The 19,937-nt window shown below is 43.6% G+C and overlaps 1 protein-coding gene across 6 annotated transcripts in view; it reads right to left on the bottom strand.

The window, feature by feature from the left end:
* Positions 1-19,937, bottom strand: part of BCAR3 (BCAR3 adaptor protein, NSP family member) — a 221,575-nt gene that overhangs the window by 67,512 nt on the left and 134,126 nt on the right. The window lies entirely within an intron of this gene.

Genomic DNA, 19,937 nt, shown 5'->3' with positions numbered 1-19,937 from the left:
CCTTGGAAGTCAGTCTGACATACAGATGGCTCACACACACATGAAAAGATGCTCAACATCACTCATTATCAGAGAAATGCAAATCAAAACCACAGTGAGGCACCATTTCACGCCCGTCAGAATGGCTGCAATCCAAAAGTCTACAAGCAATAAATGCTGGAGAGGGTGTGGAGAAAAGGGAACCCTCTTACACTGTTGGTGGGAGTGCAAACTAGTACAGCCACTATGGAGACTAGTGTGGAGAGTCCTTAAAAAACTGGAAATAGAACTGCCATACGACCCAGCAATCCCAATGCTGGGCATACACACTGAGGAAACCAGAAGGGAAAGAGACACGTGTACCCCAGTGTTCATCGCAGCACTGGATATAATAGCCAGGACATGGAAGCAACCTACATGTCCATCAGCAGATGAATGGATAAGAAAGCTGTGGTACATATACACAATGGAGTATTACTCAGCCATTAAAAAGAATACATTTGAATCAGTTCTAATGAGGTGGATGAAACTGGAGCCTATTATACAGAGTGAAGTAAGTCAGAAAGAAAAACACCAATACAGTATACTAACGCATATATATGGAATTTAGAAAGATGGTAACGACAACCCTGTATGCGAGACAGCAAAACAGACACAGATGTATAGAACAGTCTTTTGGACTCTGTGGGAGAGGGAGAGGGTGGGATGATTTGGGAGAATGGCATTGAAACATGTATAATATCATATAAGAAATGAATCGCCAGTCCAGGTTCAATGCAGGATATAGAATGCTTGGGGCTGGTGCACTGGGATGACCCAGAGGGATGGTATGGGGAGGGAGGTGGGAGGGGGTTCAGGATGGGGAACATGTGTACACCCGTGGTGGATGCATGTTGATGTATGGCAAAACCAATACAATATTGTAAAGTAATTAGCCTCCAATTAAAATAAATAAATTAAAAAAAAAAAAAGAAAGTCACTCTGACAAAAGATGGCTACCAAGTGACTAACCAACACCACCACCACCAAGTGACCAAGGGACAGGATATGTTGGACAAGGGGATGATTCATGGGTTAGGTGGGAAGGAGTGGGAGGGCATGAGATTTCATCAGGCTATGCAGAATGATGCATGAATTAAAACTTATGAATTGTCAAAAAAAAAAAAAAAGAAAAAAACACTTGAAAAGATACATGCACCCAGTGTTCATAGCTGCATGGCTTACAATTAATTGCCAAGATATGGAAGTGTCCATCCAAAGACGAATGGAAAAGGAAGATGTGTATACACAAGCGTGTGCCCACATGCACGCACACACACAATGGACTACTACCCAGCCATAAAAAAGAAATTAAATTTTGCCACTTGCAACAACATGGATAGACGTGAAGGGCATTATGTTAAGTGAAATAAGTCAGAGAAAGACAAACAGTGTATGATATCACCTATGTGTGGAATCTAAAAAATTCAACAAACTAGTGAATATAATAATAAAGCAGCAGACTCAGTGATGCAGAGAAAAAAAACTAGTGGTTACCAGTGGGGATAGGGAAGCAGAGAGGGGTAAGACAGGGGCAGGAGATTAAGAGGTACGAACTACTAGATATAAAATAAGCTAAAAGGATATATTACATAACACAGAATGTCATCAATATTTTATAACTGTAAAAGGAATATAACTTTTAAAAATTGTGAATCACTACATTGTACACCCATAAGTTATATAATATTGCACATTAACTATGCTTCAGTAAAAAAAATACCGTACCACCACATAAAATGAAACTTATGAAATGTTTCTTTCTGGAACTTTCAGACCATGGTTGACTGGGTGACTGAAGCTGCAGATCGGAGGACTACTGTATTACTTTAGCACATCCTGGCCCCTGAGTCCATGTCTCAAACATTCCGTGTGGCAAGACAGGAAGCAGACACACAGCTCTTCTGCTGCACACCCCACACAATGGCTGTCTTGAGGGAGAGTGACGGTGCCATTAAACCGAGGGCTGCACCAGCTGCTGTTTCACGGAGCGCCGTTTTTACTTCAAGGAATGCCTGACAAACAATGGTTATTCAGACTTGAGAATTTATTCGGCAGACATTTTCCAAAAAAATGAACAAAGTGAGCCTGTCACTTCAAGGAAAACAACTGACATTGTTTGTTGCCAATGCTAAAACCTGAGCTTTTAACTGAAAATTAGAATTTCGGGAAACTTGCATTTATCACCATAAGCGGTAAATACTTTAATGATTTTTCCCAATACTTTAATGATGTTTTTCATGAGTGATGATAATGAGTGTGAATTTTTGGCATTGTATAGTGATGTATGTTAACAGCTGGAATATCTGCATAACTCAGCAAACCAATATTTTTCAAATGATCAATGCACGATGATACAAAATCATGCACAGGTAAAATCCATTCACATGGCCAGACAGACCAATGGGTTTTAAGGGAATAGAGTTAAAAAAAAAAAAAAGAAAAGGTCACTGATATGACTTCAGATTCCACACTGCAATTAACCTTTATGGAACTACAACTTTACAAATTTTAGTATAATAACAAAGAAAAATATCTCTAATGATCAGAAAAGGCAATTTAAAATACTACCCTAGGGGATGAGAGGTGGGAAATGGGTGGAAGGGGGTCAAAAGGTACGTATTTCCGTTATAAAGTGAACAAGTCCTGGAGACGTAATGTAAAGCACAGTGACTAAAGTTAGTAACACTATACTGTATATTTGAAAATAGCTAGCAAACTGGGTCTGGGATGTTCCTCTAGATTAAAAGAGACACATGAAAAAGGTAACAGCCAGATGTAACATGTGAATCTTGATTGGACCCTAAGTTTTTCTTAAGACTGTAAAGAAGATATTTGGGGAAGAATCGGGGAATTAAAAAAAAAAGAAGAAGAAAAAGATTTTTGGTAACTATTGTATGGTAATGGATGCTCACTGGTCTTATTTCGATCATTCTGCAATACATTCAAATCATTATGTTGTATACCTGAAACTAATAAAATGTTACACTAATTATACCTTAATACAAAAAGAGTATTCCTCCCTTTTTGAAATAAATTTTAAAACTGAAGTATAGCAGACTTTGTTCATTCGTAGTGATGCTTCCTAAGGCCCATTTGACTTCACATTCCAGGATGTCTGGCTCTAGGTGAGTGATGACACCATCGTGATTATCTGGGTCATGAAGATCTTTTTTGTACACTTCTTCTGTGTATTCTTGTCACCTCTTCTTAATATCTTCTGCTTCTGTTAGGTCCATACCATTTCTGTCCTTTATTGAGCCCATCTTGCATGAAATGTTCCCTTGGTATCTCTAATTTTCTTGAAGAGATTTCTAGTCTTTCCCATTCTATTGTTTTCCTCTATTTCTTTGCACTGATCACTGAGGAAGGCTTTCTTATCTCTCCTTGCTATTCTTTGGAACTCTGTATTCAAATGGGTATATCTTTCCTTTTCTCTTTTGCTTTTGGCTTCTCTTCTTCTCACAGCTATTTGTAAGGCCTCCTCAGACAGCCATTTTGCTTTTTTGCATTTCTTTTTCTTGGAGATGGTCTTGATCCCTGTCTCCTGTACAATGTCACAAACCTCCATCCATAGTTCATCAGGCACTCTGTCTATCAGATCTAGTCCCTTAAATCTGTTTCTCACTTCCACTGTATAATCGTTAGGGGTTTGATTTAGGTCATACTTGAATGGTCTAGTGGTTTTCCCTACTTTCTTCAATTTAAGTCTGAATTTGGCAGTAAGAGGTTCATGATCCAAGCCACAATCAGCTCCCACTCTTGTTTTTGCTGACTGTATAGAGCTTCTCCCATCTTTGGCTGCAAAGAATATAATCAATTTGATTTCGGTGTTGACCATCTGGTGATGTCCATGTGTAGAGTCTTCTTTTGTGTTGTTGGAAGACGGTGTTTGCTATGACCAGTGTGTTCTCTTGGCAAAACTCTATTAGCCTTTGCCCTGCTTCATTCTGTACTCCAAGGCCAAATTTGCCTGTTACTCCAGGTGTTTCTTGACTTCTACTTTTGCATTCCAGTCCCCTATAATGAAAAAGACATCTTTTTGGGGTGTTAGTTCTAAAAGGTCTTGTAGGTTTTCATGCATGCATGCTGAGTCACTTCACTCATGTCCGACTCTGTGTGACCCCATGGACAGCAGCCTACCAGGCCCCTCTGTCCACAGGATTCTCCAGGCAAGAATACTGGAGTGGGCTGCCATTTCCTTCTCCAGTAGGTCTTCACAGAACTGTTCAACTTCAGCTTCTTCAGCATTACTGTTTGGGGCATAGACTTGGATTACTGTGATATTGAATTGTTGTCTTGGAAAATGAACCGAGATCATTCTGTCGTCTTTGAGATTGCATCCAAGTACTGCATTTTGGACTCTTCTGTGGACTATGATGGCTACTCCACTTCTTCTAAGGGATTCTTGCCCACAGTAGTAGATATAATGGTCATCTGAGTTAAATTCACCCATTCCAGTCCATTTCAGTTCGCTGATTCCTAACATGTTGACGTTCACTCTTGCCATATCCTGTTTGACCACTTCCAATTTGCCTTGATTCATGGACCAAACATTCCAGGTTCCTATGCAATATTGCTCTTTACAGCATTGGACCTTGCTTCCATCACCAGTCACATCCACAACTGGGTGTTGTTTTTGCTTTGGCTCCATCTCTTCATTCTTTCTGGAATTACTTTTCCACTGATCTCCAGTAGCATATTGGGCACCTACCAACTTGGGAAGTTCATCTTCCAGTGTCCTATCTTTTTGCCTTTTCATACTGTTCATGGGCTTCTCAAGGCAAGAACACTTAAGTGGTTTGCCATTCCCTTCTCCAGTGGACCACATTTTGTCAGACCTCTCTACCATGACCTGTCCGTCTTGGGTGGCCCTACATGGCATGGCTCATAGTTTCATTGAGTTAGACAATGCTGTGGTCCATGTGATTAGATTGGTTAGTTTTCTGTGATTGTGGTTTTCAGTCTGTCTGCCCTCTGATGGAGAAGGATACGAGGATTATGGAAGCTTCCTGATGGGAGAGACTGACTGAGGGGGATACTGGGTGTTTTCTGATGGGCAGGGCCACGCTCAGAAAATCTTTATCCAATTTCTGTTGATGGGTGGAGCTGTGTTCCCTCCCTGCTATTTACCTGGGGCCAAACTATGGCTTCCCTGGTGGCTCAGAGGGTAAAGCATCTGCCTGCAATTTGGGAGACCCGGGTTCGATCCCTGGGTCAGGAAGATCTCCTGGAGAAGGAAATGGCAACCCACTCCAGTACTCTTGCCTGGAAAATCCCATGGACAGAGAAGCCTGGTAGGCTACAGTCCATGGAGTCGCAAAGAGTCGGACAGCACTGAGCGACTTTACTTCAAACTATGGTGGAGGTAATGAAGATAATGGTGACCTCCCTCAAAAGATCCCATGCATGTATGCTACACGGAGTGCCCTCAACCCTACAGCAGGCCACCACCAACCCACTGGAGACTCCTGGACTCTCACAGGCAAGTCTGGGTCAGTCCCTGTGGGGTCACTGCTCCTTTCTCCTGGGTCCTGGTGCACAAGGTTCTGTTTGTGCTCTCCAAGAGTCTATTTCCCAGTCCTGTGTAAGTTCTGGCAGCTCTATGGTAGGGTTAATGGCAACCTCCTCCAAGAGGGCTTATGCCATATCCAAGTCTGTTGCACCCGGAGCCCCTGTCCCTGTGGCAGTCCACTGCTGACCTGTACCTCCACAGGAAATGCTCACACACAGTTCTGTCTCAGTCTCTGTGGGGTCCCTGGGTCCTGGTGTGCACAAGGTTTGTTTGAGCCCTCTTAGCACCTCTGGCAATGAAAGTGAAAGAGGAGAGTGAAAAAGTTGGCTCAAAGCTCAACATTCAGAAAACTAAGATCATGGCATCCAGTCCCATCTCTTCATGGCAAATAGATGGGGAAACAGTGTCAGACTTTCTTTTTCTGGGCTCCAAAATCACTGCAGATGATGATCGCAGCCATGAAATTAAAAGACACTTACTCCTTGGCAGGAAAGTTATGACCAACCTAGATAGCATATTAAAATGCATATACATTACTTTGCCAACAAAGGTCCATCTAGTCAAGGCTATGGTTTTTCCAATAGTCATGTATGGATGTGAGAGTTGCACCATAAAGAAAGCTGAAGGGCCAAAGAATTGATCCTTTTGAACTATGGTGTTGGATAAGACTCCTGAGAGTCCCTTGGACCGCAAGGAGATCCAATCAGTCCATCCTAAAGGTGATCAGTCCTGAGTGTTCATTGGAAGGACTGATGCTGAAGCTGAAAGTCCAATACTTTGGCCACCTGATGCAAAGAAGTGACTCATTTAAAAAGACCCTGATGCTGGGAAAGATTGAGGGCAGGAGAAGAAGGGGATGACAGAGGATGAGAAAGTTGTATGGCATCACCAACTCAATAGACATGAGTCTGGGTGAACTCCAGGAGTTGGTGATAGACAGGGAGGCCTGGTGTGCTGCAGTCCATGGGGTTGCAAAGAGTCAGACACGACTGAGCGACTGAACTGAACTGATAGCAGACTTACAATGTTGTGTTAGTTTTTTGTGTACAGCAGAGATTCAGTTATATGTACGTGAGTGTGTGTGTGTGTATGCATGTGCTCAGTCACTAAGTCATGTCCAACTCTGCGATCTGATTGATTGTAGCCTGCCAGGCACCTCTGTCCATGGGATTTTCCAGGTAAAAACAATGGAGTGGGTTACCATGCCCTCTTCAAAGGGATCTTCCTGACCCATCGACTGAACCTGGGTCTTCTGTGTCTAACGCACTGAAGGTGGATTCTTTACCCACTAAGCCACCAGGGAAGTCTCAATATATTCCTTTGCAGATAATTTTCCATTACAGGTTATTGTAAGATACCGATTATGATTCTGTGTGCTATACAGTATTCCTTCCTTTTTTATTTACATATCTGTGCCAGGCCAGATTTTCTTCAGACTTAAACCAAAATAACGTAACACAACAGACTGAAGGCTGAAGCATATGTGGTAGTCAAACTCATTCTATCAGACACTAAAGAGATCTGCAAAAATGCAAACCAATGCCATTCTTTCTTTCTCACTAAATTTTGTTCTGGAAAATGACTATTTTCATAAAAATATGCTATTTATATTCCCATAATAGGTTTAATGTTGTTATTTTTAATGAGCTAAATAAACAGTAAAAATTCCTACACTGTAATTTCTCATACAGTAAACCAATAGCTAAAACCCACATCACAAAAGGTCTTTGCAGTCCTCAGTAATTTTCAAGCACTGAGAGGGGGTCTTGAGACCAAGGAGTTTGAGAATTTCTGCTGTCGGACCTCTCACCTACTTGTTTTATATAATTTTGTTTAGGCTATAAGTTTTCAGCATCAAATCTGGAGTAGGCTAAGGTATGTCAATAGAGGAGTATTTTTATTTTTATAACTATCATAAAAGCATTAATGATTATTAGAGAAAATTTGGGAACAGAAATGTGAAAAACAAAACTCATGAGTTGCCAGGAAGTTAATTTTTACTTCTTACCCAACACCCAATCCTTCCATGTGTTTATCTTACAGAAATTCTCACACATGCACACCCAGCCATCTTAGTGGAAGGCAGTGCCATCCTTCCAGTACGGTGCATCATCCTTTTCTCCCACCCATGTCTAGTCCCGCAGCAGATCCTGAGGCTCTGCCTTCATACTATATGTCTAGAATCCCCCTTCCTTACCACCCCCTTCTGCCATCACAGATCCAAACCATCACATCTCTCATCTGGACGGTCACAACTAGCTCCCAACTGATTTCCCTGCCCCTGCCAGCAACACGCAGGCCACAGTGATCCTGAGATGGCTCCCCATTCCACTTCATAAAAGTTCACATCCTCACAGGGACATCCAGGCCTGTGCAACCCGCCTCGTGCCCCTTCCTCACTCTCTCACACAAGCTTTCACTGCTCTCCCTCAAGGCCACTCCTCAGGCCCCACTGGCCTCTCAGCCATTCCTCAGTGGAAGAGGTGAGCTCCAGCTTCATGGCCTTGTCCTTCCTGCGTCCTGTCCCCATCAGACATCACTCTTTATTTTGGTTGCCCTCCCTCCCTTTTTTACCTTCGTCCACATTTTTTTGTTTGTTTGTTTAAAGCCATGAGGCTTGCAGGATCTTAGTTCTCCAACCAGAGGTTGAAACCAGGCCCTTGGCAATGAGAGTGCAGAGTCCTAACCACTGGACCGCCAGAAAATTTCCCAGACATCACTCTTGACTTGCCCCTCCACTAGAAAGTTGCCTTCTGGGTGAAGCCTTCCCTGCTTTAAATTTAACATCTCTTTAAATTTAACATCTTTAAAATTAACCCTTTTAATTTAACATCTCTTTAAATTTAAAGAGATGCTTTAAATTTAACATCTCTAAATTTAACCCTCTTTAAATTTAACATCCCCTTAACTCCAACATTTCACAGACGCTTCCCCTGATGACCTTTTTTCTGCTGAGTGCATATCATTACCGAACATGGTATACTCTGTTGCCTTCTTTGTCTTGTCAGTGTTCCACCCCATAACGTAAGCTCCACAGAGGCAGGGACCTTGTTCTGTTCACTGCTGTATCCTCAGCCCCTGGAACAGTGACCAGCAGATGGCAGATAGACACTCAATAAACATTTGTTAAATGATATGCCTTGTATAACAAATGTGACTACATTTGTTAAATAACAACAAAGCTGTTTTTAACAAGAACCCAAATGTCAGTAGGAAATCAGTTAAATATAACTGTCTCATACAATGGCATATTGGATAACCATTTAAAATAAGGAGCTAGATTCAACCGTTTAATATGGAATGACATACAATGAAAAAAAGCAAGTTGCAGAGCCATATGTAGTTACACATAATTTTTGGCAATCAGTCAAATTGTTCCCCAACTCAGCCTTCTTGTTCTCTTAATTAACAGTTTGACCCTTTCAGAATTTCCTAGGAACACCTGAAGTTTCCTCACCTTTCCCATGCAGTAAATAAGAGAGTCCCTACTTCTTTGCTGGGCTTCCCAGGTACTCAGTGGTACAGAATCCACTTGTCAATTCAGGAGGCCCAAGTTTGATCCCTGGGTTGGGAAGATCCCCTGGAGAAGGAAATGGCAACCCACTCCAATATTCTTGCCTGGGAAATCCCATGCACGGAGGAGCCTGGTGGGCTACATATAGTCCATGGGGTCCCAAAAGAGTCAAACACAACCCAGTGACTAAAAAAAAAAACACTTCCCTACTGATCTCTCCTGCCCCAGGCAGCCTGGGCATACATTTTCCCACAGGCTGGGGTCTCCCTCTCAGTCTCTTAACATGTTCATATCTCTCTTCTGCCTCACCTAATACCCGCTTCCTTCAAGTCACCATTTTGTTCAGCTGTCAAATCACAATTCAAACATAATTTTTTTCAAGAAAACTTCTTGGTAACAACATGTGAAACTTCAGATCAATGCCAATCCCCCACCTCAAAATCTACATACAGTACTGCAGCGTGTTAGAGTTTTTGTCCAAGAATGTTAGACAATTTATTCTAACAATAAAATGCCTTGACAATTTTAATTTGTCTTATATGAAGCTAATGAAAATGACTTGCCATTTTACAAAGTTTAAACAGAGCCCTTAGTTCTGAAGTTGTAATGCTATGGCACACTATTACATTTAATATTATGCTTAGTCACTCAGTCGTGACTCTTTGTGACCTCATGGACTCTAGCCCACAAAGCTCCTCTGTCCATGGGATTCTCCAGACAAGAATACTGGAGTTAGTTGCCATGCCCTCCTCCAGGGGATCTTTCAAACCCAGGGATCGAACCCAGGTCTCCCACAATGCAGGTGAATTCTTTACCATCTGAGCCACCAGCGAAGTCCATTACATTTAATATTAAACCTCCCAGAATACACAGGTGTATTGCAGCCAAATGCTGTGCTGTTGTGTCATTCAATTACCACTAGGGGGCAAAGTTTAACAGCAAACGGTTCCAATACTGAAGAGCCTGACCGCCCATCAGCAGGTTGAAAAGTTACTGGAACCCCATATCTGATAACAACATCCCAGAGGTCAGAAGCATGGAGGTTGCCAGAACTACACTTTTAAACAGTATATAGTAGTAGTAGTAGTAGTAGATTGGAGGAGGAAATGGCAACCCACTCCAGTGTTCTTGCCTGGAGAATCCCAGGGATGGCGGGGCCTGGTGGGCTGCCGTCTATGGGGTCGCACAGAGTCGGACACGACTGAAGCGACGCAGCAGCAGCAGCAGCAGTAGTAGTGCAAGTCGCTCAGTCGCGTCTGACTCTTTGCAACCCCATGGATGTAGCCTGCCAGGCTCCTCTGTCCAAGGGATTTCCCAGGCAAGAATACCAGAGTGGGTTGCCATTTCCTTCTCCAGGGTGTCTTTCTGACCCAGAGATCAAACCGAGGTCTCCTGCATTGCAGGCACATTCTTTATCGTCTGAGCAACCAGGAAAGCCCTCTTTACCATACACTTCTGCCTAAATGTGTGAGTGTTTATGGTGCCACTGTGACCCCAAAGTTTTTATCCTATACTATGTTGGCAAGAGCAGAGAGGTTAGGTGTGGGAACCTCCTTGTTCTCATGAAATAAAATCACTGAAGAATTTCTGAAAAAATTTTAGAGATGTGAGTGCCACTTATTCTGGGAAACTTAGAGATCTTTGGAACAACCTCACTGCCTCTCCCCTCAATTTAAATGCCCTCCCTATCTGGTTGTATAGGATCATCAGTCAGCCCATCAGTTGCTAAATGTCTAAGACGACAAGAAAGGGTCCTTGCCCTCAGAACTCACATTCTGAGGACTTGCCCTGAGAACTCACAGTTCTGAGTTCTGAGGAGTTGGTTGTTGCTGTTAACGGAACTATAGAATTTGAAGTGCTATGAGGATAATAGAGTAGTAACACAGTGACTGGAGCGTTGCTTTTAGCAGGGAGGTCAGGGGAGGTCTCTCTGAGGCCGTGGAATCTGAGTGGGGGTGCACCAGGCACATGAGAATTAGGGTGACAGCTACAAAACCAGCATTTCCTGAGTGTCTGTGCTAACAATTTTGTGAGCATTAATTCATTTAAGCCCTACTTCTCCCATTTATTGTTAAGGAAATTGAGCTCCAGAGAATTTTAGGAACTTGCCCCAAAGTCACACAATCATGAGGAAATGGCTAAGATGGGGCTGTGTATCTGTATTAGTTTCCTAGGGCTGCTGTAACAAGTCACCACAAACTTGATGGCTTTAAAATAGAAACATATTCTCTGACAGTTCAGGAGGCTAGGAGTCCAAAATCAAGGTGTCCCAGGTCTACACGCTCTCTGAAGGCTCTAAGGTGGGATCCTTCCTTGCCTCTTCCTACCCTGCCCAGCGGTAGCTGCTGGCAATCCTCGGTGTTCCTAAGCCTATGCACACAACAACCCCAATCTGTCTCTGTCATCGCTTGGCATACTCCCTGTGTGTCCAAATTCCCCTCTTTTTACAAGACACCAGTCATTGGATTGTTGTTTAGTTGTTAAGTTGTGTCTAACTCTTGTGACCCGATGGACTGTAGCCCACCAGGCTCCTCTATCCATGGGATTTCCCAGGCAAGAATACTACCATGGGTTGCAATTTCCTTCTCCAGGGATTTTCCTGACCCAGAGATTGAACCTGCAAATCCTACTTGGCAGGAGGATTCTTTACCACTGAGCCACCTGGGAAACCCAGTCATTGGATAGACTTACCCTAACCCAGCACAACCTCACCTTGATTTGATTACATCTCCAATGATTTTCTTTCCAAATGCAGTTACTTTCACAGATACTGGTGTGTTAGGACAGATGTCTTAGGACTTCAGCACATCTTTTGGGGGTACACAGTTCAACCCATGACAGCAATCTAGCACCCTCTTCAAGCCACTCAGCTGTTCTACCACAAAAGAACCTTCCAGCCTAAGGAAAGGCAAAGACCCAGGGCAGCAGAAAAAGCCAGCATGGAAAAGTTTGTGAGTAAGGTGGATGGCAGGAGATGAGGTTAGCGATAGGCCACAAGGGGAGGGCCGTGAAGCCCAGTTACAAAGCTGATTCTGGTCAGAGGCCATGACTTCAATCCTTGCTTACATGTTAGTTCTCATCTCTTCACCGCCTCTCTGACTGATTGGGATCTCAGAAGAGTTCTCTTTCTTCAGTCAAGGATGAAGGCTGTAGCACAGAACAAGAATGTGAACCGGCCATATCCCACTTACAGGCCAGATGAGGCTCCCTAGAGCACCTCCAGAGGGCAGCCCAGGCTTCGACCTTGATTCAAACCATCAAGTTTAGGAGTGTAGGGAGAATTCGCTTCTGACCTGGGACACTGACAAAATACACCTCAGGCTGTCCTGGCAATGTCTGGCCTGAGGAGTTAGCCACACAAACCCCAGGCAAGAGCAGTCAGGACTCTAGCTGTTTCCACACACCTGCTCACCCAGCAGAGCCGAAGATGCTAACATGACAAGAGAGACGCTGCTACTCAGAGCAGACAGGTCTACCTGACGAGATGCCGAAATATGTCCCCACTGCGCAGTGTTGCAACAGCATCATCTCTGAGATTGTGCAAGAACACACAATCTGCACAAGGACTCACTGCTATGTCATTAGGTAAGGTCAAGGTGATGTTGATGACCCATGACTGCATCATGGAAGTGGTGGCATGAAAAGATGAGGTTTTTGTTGAAAGCCTGCTACACACTGTTCAGAAGTGAAACACGGGTAGTGTATGTGTATACAGCCTAGAGGAGGGGTCTGGTCTGCAAACCTTTTCTGTCAAGGTCCAGATAGTAAACAGCTCAGCTTTGCTACCTATTCTCTCACAACTACTCAAGTCCACCTCATAGTGAGAAAGTGGTGATGCGCCAATGAACGGATGTGGCTGTGTTTCAATAAAATTTATGCATACTGAAATTTGAATTTTACAACTTTTACACTCTTCTTTAAAAACAAAAAACAAACATGTAGAAACATAAAATCTATTTTAGCTTGTGGACTACAGCAATAGACAGCAGGCTAGATTTGATCCCAGGCTGTAGCCTGCCGACTGTTCCCTGCACACCCCCGCTGCCCCACCCCCTAGGCTAACGCTATCCCCAGATGCTTAACTTAACATCATTGTGGTACCATGGTCTTCAATTGAAAATCTCCCTTCCGCCCCTAAAATCCTTACTAACTTCTGGCAAGATGCCAGGCACTGTGTGAACTCTGGATTTCCCCCTGGCTGCTTCTCCATCACCACCCCCATTTAAGTCCTGCCAGGAACTGTCAACTCACCTCATACAATGACTCTTAATTCTATCTCTAAAAGGCCTCCAGCACCTGCCCTGACTTTCCATTCCCACTGTCACTATCCCAGGTTAAGTTGGCCACGGTATACATATATCCTCTCCATTCAGGTTAGGCTCTTGATGACACTTTCTTCCCACCCAGCCTGACTTGACTGAACAATTACTAACACACAGAATCTTCCCCCAAACTATCTGCTGAATGAACCAAAGCAGTAAAAATACCCACAAGCTCAGCACTCTCTCCATCTGGTCAGCAGTCTGATGTGGCCCATCTCAAAACCAAAAATCTCCTATAGTGAGATGGCAGTACTTAAGGCTTCAGTTTGCTTTTTTAAAGTCAGGCTCGGTGAGGTATAATTTGCAAATACTAAAAGTCACCCCTTTTCCGTACAGTTCTATGAGATCTGAAACAACCCCAATCAAAGTATTTCTATCATTCCCCCAAAGTTGCCTTATTCCCTTCTGCAGTCGACCTCCCACCCCTTCAACCACTGCTCTGTTCTCTGTAAAGTTTTATCTGCATCCAACGGTCCATTCCTTCTTAATGCTGAAGAGGATGTCACCGTGTGGGTCTGCAGTTTATCCGCTCAGCAGTCAAAAGACACTGGCGCTGTTTCCGGTTTTTGTCAGTTAGAAATAATGTCACTATAGACACTAACATACAGATTTCTAAATAGACATATGTTTTCATGATGAAGTTTCACTTTTTATAAATGGCCATATTTTCACAGACCCGCAGGATAGGATTCCATGAAATTAAAGAATATCCTCCATGCCTATTCTTCTCACCCTGCCTCAGCAATCTTTCAAAACTGTAGTAACATTAAGCCTCCCAGGAATATTTGTAGAAAAGGTTTTTGGGGTGGAGTGGGAGGAGCTGGATGGGAGCTGTCTTTCCTTGCTCCCAAGATGAGCCCCAGGGCTGTTTCCCATTCACTGCTGGCAGTGTTTGATCTTCTGGTCCACGGGGCGGCACTGGCTCTCTGGATGTGCACACTCAGGCAAAAACCTGCAGAGCCAGCCAATCAGGCCATTATTTGGTTCGTATAACTTGTTAAAATCTCACGGAATGTACAGCGTGCCATTGTTTTTGTAAGTCCCTTTCATGACTTTGTGAGCTGGCTAATTCAGAGCAGACTGGCCTGATTTCCCCTGCTGGAAGAAAAGACCTTCCTCAAAGACAGCTATTTAACCGTGACCATGGCTGCAACCATCTTGAGCACAAAGCGGGGATGGGGGCTGCAGCCTTGCCGCCCCTGCCCCCACCGAGGCGCCCACAGCCCGGGGCACTTATTCTTGGCGCTGGAATTCACATAATTACTCCTCTTTTAATCTGCTGGGTGACCTAATGTAGCCGTGGCCAGCCGACTGCAGGAAATGGTCTTGTGAGATCTGAGCCTTGGGCAGACTGTCAAGTCTGTAGGCCCCTCTTAGAAAGAGCATTTTGGAGCATTAACCCCATAAAGGACGGGGCTCCAAGTGGCTCTAGGCTCCTAAGTAGCCAATACACACCCAGAGGAAGAAGTCCAAGGGCTCAGGTCTCCTCTCCAGGGAAAGGCTCCAGTCCCGTCCCTTCATCTAACCTGCAAAGCAAGCCAGAAACTGCAGATGTCTTAGAAAAGCTCACAAGTGGCTCCAGCAAGAGTCCACAAGGGCTGACGACAAAAGAAAAGGCTATTCATTCACTAGGGAGCTCGTGGGAACAAAAGGCTACACTCTGTCCTGACACTTGCGGAGTCAGGAGAGCTGTTTGGTCCGCAGGCACTGTGCTATTTACAACCTGGCCTTGCCTATACAACCTTGGTTAATTTGAGAAGAGGCTTCCCTATTATGCTATTATTATATTTATTTTCCAATTTGTCTTTCTTAAGGACAATTTATTTTAAAACAAAAAATCTATAATAAACATTTCTTCTAAAAGGAAAATCACAAATTTATAATGAAAATTTCTTCTTAAAAAAATCACCCAGCTCTGCTGTAGCTAATCAGTTCCTTTCCTAAAAATATATACTTTTAAGTCTCTCTCAGAAAAGAGACTCTATTAATACAACTGTAAGGCTATGTGTGAAGAAGCTAGAAAGAATCTTCAGTCTAAAAGGAAGATAAGTATAAAGGGAAAAAAGACAGGAAATACTATAAACTGATAAAACTTAGCGTATGTGAGTGTGTGTGTGTGTCGGGGCAACTCCTGAAGGTTAAAGAAGTAGACCCAGGAAAAGATGAAAAGAATGATAAAGAGTGAAAATGGAAGCAGGTTTCACAGGTTCAAGAAGGGGTTACAGAAGTGAAAGTGTGTGGATTATAATAGCAAACGCAGGAGTGTCGGGGGAAATCTCCAGTCTTTTGAGGTAATATGATGGGTGGGCCATTATTATCTTGTCACATCCTTGGTGTTAATGTCGGAGACACAACATAAAATGCCACCCTTGTTCCAACTGATGTGGCAGTTTTATGATCAAGAGTGACAGATTAAGAAGCCCTGACCAAAACCCTGCCCCCTCCAGCTTGCCATAGGCTTTATTGTGGTTCATCCGCCAGTCGTGTCTGACTCCCTGCGACCCCATGGACACCAGGCCTCCCCTTCCCTCACCATCTCCTGGAGTTTGCCCAAGTTCATGTTCATTGCATCGGTTCCAGTCATCTCATCCTCTGACACCCTCTTCTCCTTCTGCCCTCAATCTTTCTCAGCATCAGGGACTGTTCCAATGAGTCATCTGTTCGCATCAGATGACCAAAATACTGGAGCTTCAGCTTCAGCATGAGTTCAGGGTTGATCTCCCTTAAGATGACTGGTTTGATCTTGCTGTCTAAGGGACTTTTAGGTCTTCTCCAGCACCACAGCTGGAAGGCATCAATTCTTTGGCTAGACCTTCTTTATGGTCTAGCTCTCACAACCATACATGACCACTGAGAAGACCATAGCCTTGACTATATGGACCTTTGTCGGCAGAGTAATGTCTCTGCTTTTCAATATATAGGTTCCTGCCAAGAAGCAATTGTCCTCTGATTTCATGGCTGCAGTCACAGTCCACAGTGATTTTGGAGCCCAAGAAGAGGCAATCTGTCACTATTTCCACCTTTCCCCTTCTATGTGCTGTGCAGTAATGGGGCCGGATGCCATCATCTTAGTTTTATTAATATTTAGTCTTAAACTGGCTCTTTCACACTCCTCCTTCACTCTCATAAAGAGGCTCTTTAGTTCCTCATAGTTTTCTGCCATTAGAGGACTATCATCTTCATCAGTTCAGTTTGCTTCAGTCGCTCAGTTGTGTCTGACTCTTTGCAACGCCATGGACTGCAGCAAACCAGGCTTCCCTGTCCATCACCAACTCCTGGAGCTTGCTTAAACTCATGTCCATTGAATTGGTGATGCCATCCAACCATCTCATCTTCTGTCATCCTATTCTCCTGCCTTCAATCTTTCCCAGCATCAGGGTCTTTTCCAATGAGTCAGTTCTTCGCATCACGAGGCCAAAGTATTGGAGTTTCAGCTTCAGCATCAGTCCTTCCAATGAATATTCAGGACTGATTTCCTTTAGGATGGACTGGTTGGATCTCCTTGCTGTCCAAGGGACTCTCAACAGTCTTCTCCAACACCACAGTTCAAAAGCATCAATTCTCCAGCACTCAGCTTTCTTTATGGTCCAACTCTCACATCCATAGATGACTATCGGAAAAACCATAGCTTTGACTAGATGAACTTTTGTTGTCAAAGTAATGTCTCTGCTTTTTAATATGCTGTCTAGGTGGGTCATAGCATTTCTTCCAAGGAGCAAGCATCTTTTAATTTCATTGCTGCAGTCACCATCTGCAGTGATTTTGGAACCCAAGTAAATAAAGTCTGTCACTGTTTCCATTGTTTCCCCATCTATCTGCCATGAAGTGATGGGACTAGATATCATGATCTTCGTTTTTTTGAATGTTGAGTTTTAAGCCAGCTTTTTCACTCTCCTCTTTCATCAAGAGACTCTTTAGTTCCTCTTCACTTTCTGCCATAAGGGTGGTGTCATCTGCATATCTGAGGTTATTGGTATTTCTCCCGGCAATCTTGTTTCTAGCTTGTGCTTCATCCAGCCCAGCATTTTGCATGATGTACTCTGCATATAAGTTAAATAAGCAGGATGACAATATACAGCCTTGACATACTCCTTTCCCAATTTGGAACCAGTCCATTGTTCCATGTCTGGTTCTAACTGTTGCTTCTTGACCTGCATACAGATTTCTCAGGAGGCAGGTAAGAAGTTCTGGTATTCTCATCTCTTGAAGAATTTTCCAGTTTGTTGTGATCCACACAGTCAAAGACTGGCGTAGTCAATAAAGCAGAAGTAGATGTTTTTCTGGAATTCTTTTGCTTTTTCAATGATCCAATGGATGTTGGCAATTTGATCTCTGTTTCCTCTACCTTTTATAAATCTAACTTGAACATCTGGAAATTCTTGGTTCATGTACTGTTGGAGCCTAGCTTGGAGAATTTTGAGCATTACATTGCTAGCATGTGAGATGAGTGCACATCTGCATATCTGTGATTATTGATTTCCTCCTACCTATCTTGATTCCAGCTTGTAACTCATCGAGCCCAGCATTTCTCATGAATTGCTCAGTGTATAGGCTAAACAAACAGGGTAACAGCAGACAACCCTGTCATACTCCTTTCTTGATCTTGAACCAATCAGTTGTCCCATACAGGTTTCTAAGTGTTGCTTTTTGACCCGTAAACAGGTTTCTCAAGAGACAGCTAAAATGGTCTGGTATTTCCATCTCTTTAAGAGCTTTCCACAGTTTGTCATGATACATGCAGTCAAAGGCTTAGCATAGCCAAGGAAACAGAGATAGATGTTTTTCTGAAATTCCCTTGTTTTCTCTATAATCCAGCAAATGTTGGCAATTTGATCTCTAGTTCCTCTTCCTTTTCTAAACCCAGCTTTGACATCTGGAAGTTCTTGGTTAGCGTAATACTGAAGCCTAGCATGCAAGATTTTAAGCATGACCTCACTAGCATGGGAGATGAGTGCAACTGTCTGATGATTAGCACATTCATTGGTACTACCCTTCTTGGAAATTGGGATGAGGACTGACCTTTTCCAATCCTGCAGCCATTGCTGGGTCTTCCAGATTTGCTGACATAATGAACACAAAACCTTGATGGCATCATCCTTTAGGGATTTGAATAGTTCTGCTGGAATTTCATTGCATCCACCAGCTTTATTAAAGCAATGCTTCTTAAGGCCCACTTGACTTTGCACTCCAGAATGTCTGGCTCTGGGTAACTAACTACCATCATAGTAATCCAGTTCATTAAGATCTTTTTTTTTTTTTTTAATACAGTTCTTCCATCACAGGCCTAAAAGTGTGGAACTAGAAGGGACACTGGCCCATCCCCTGGTTTTCTAGTTGTGGGGAAAATGGAACTGATCTTGGGTGGCCTCAGTCTGCAGTGGCTTGAAGCAGGGTTCTTGTTCCCAGCTAAAGACTGAGGTCAGGACACAGCAGTGAGAGCACTGAATCTCAGCCTCTAGACCACCAGGGATAGTGGCCAGTGACAAGGCCCTGGCCTGTCGGCTTTGTAGAAATGAATTTCCACAGAGAGACGGAAAGTAGTAAAACAAGTAAAATGTTTATTAGTAGGAAAAGGAATGTGTGAATAGACTTACATGGGTGGACTCAGAGCTGCACCCGCGTGGTGGTTTGAATCACTTACATGGGGCACTTCTGCCAGGTTTCCTTTGGCCAGTCATCTCGCTTTGCCTGGTTTGAGTCTGTATTCGGTTTATTTTGGGGTCTTCTCCTGTTTGTGTGCATCTCTTAGCCAAAATGGTTTCTAGAGAAGAGGCCTTATGGGTAGGTTGACATCACCTCCTATGGCATGATGCCTCTTTCTGTTTTGACCTCCAAGGAGCTTTATTTTGAAAATGAGGGCTACGGGGTCTCTGTACTATCTTATCTGGGCAGGGCTCAGTGCTCTCTTTCCTCCTGCGCCCCAACAGGGGACAAACTCCAGTTGCTTAGCCTGGGGCCCATCTATCTCCTGCCTCAGAAGCCATAGGGCAAAGGGGGTAAGTCCAAGGTCATGCTGCTAATTAGACAAGAATGTGAGACAGGCTCCCCTCCCTGGAGATCTTAGGGGCTATGTAACTTGGAGTCTCCTATTGGAATGCTATCTGGGAAGGACAACACACTGAACTATTACCATGTATTCATATTTCAGTACAATTATTTTTATCAAATGTTCTAAACACTTACCTGACACAGATCTAGGAAACTAGACACAGAGTAAATACTGAAGGCAGTAAACATATGGCAAAAAATAAACAGGAGCAGTAAGCAGAGCTTCCCTGGTGGCTCAGATGGTAAAGAACCTGCCTGCAACGCAGGAGACCCGGGTTCGATCTCTGGGTCATGAAGATCCCCTGGAGAAGGCAATGGCTGCCCACTCCAGTATTCTTTCCTGGAGAATTCCATGGACAGAGGAGCCTGGCAGGCTGCAATCCTTAGGGTGGCAAAGAGTTGGACACGACTGAGTGACTAACACTTTCACTTTTTCACTTTCAAGCAGGTAAAGCAACCCAGAAGAGAAACTCTACTACACAGTTTTGCCTAGGGCTATTTCCTCTAAAAGCTATTTCCT

This window comes from Bos javanicus, chromosome 3, assembly GCF_032452875.1.
Source record: "Bos javanicus breed banteng chromosome 3, ARS-OSU_banteng_1.0, whole genome shotgun sequence".
Lineage (NCBI taxonomy): Eukaryota > Metazoa > Chordata > Mammalia > Artiodactyla > Bovidae > Bos > Bos javanicus.
The sequence above is the reverse complement of the archived record's forward strand: the minus strand, read 5'-3'. Positions and strand labels throughout refer to the sequence as shown.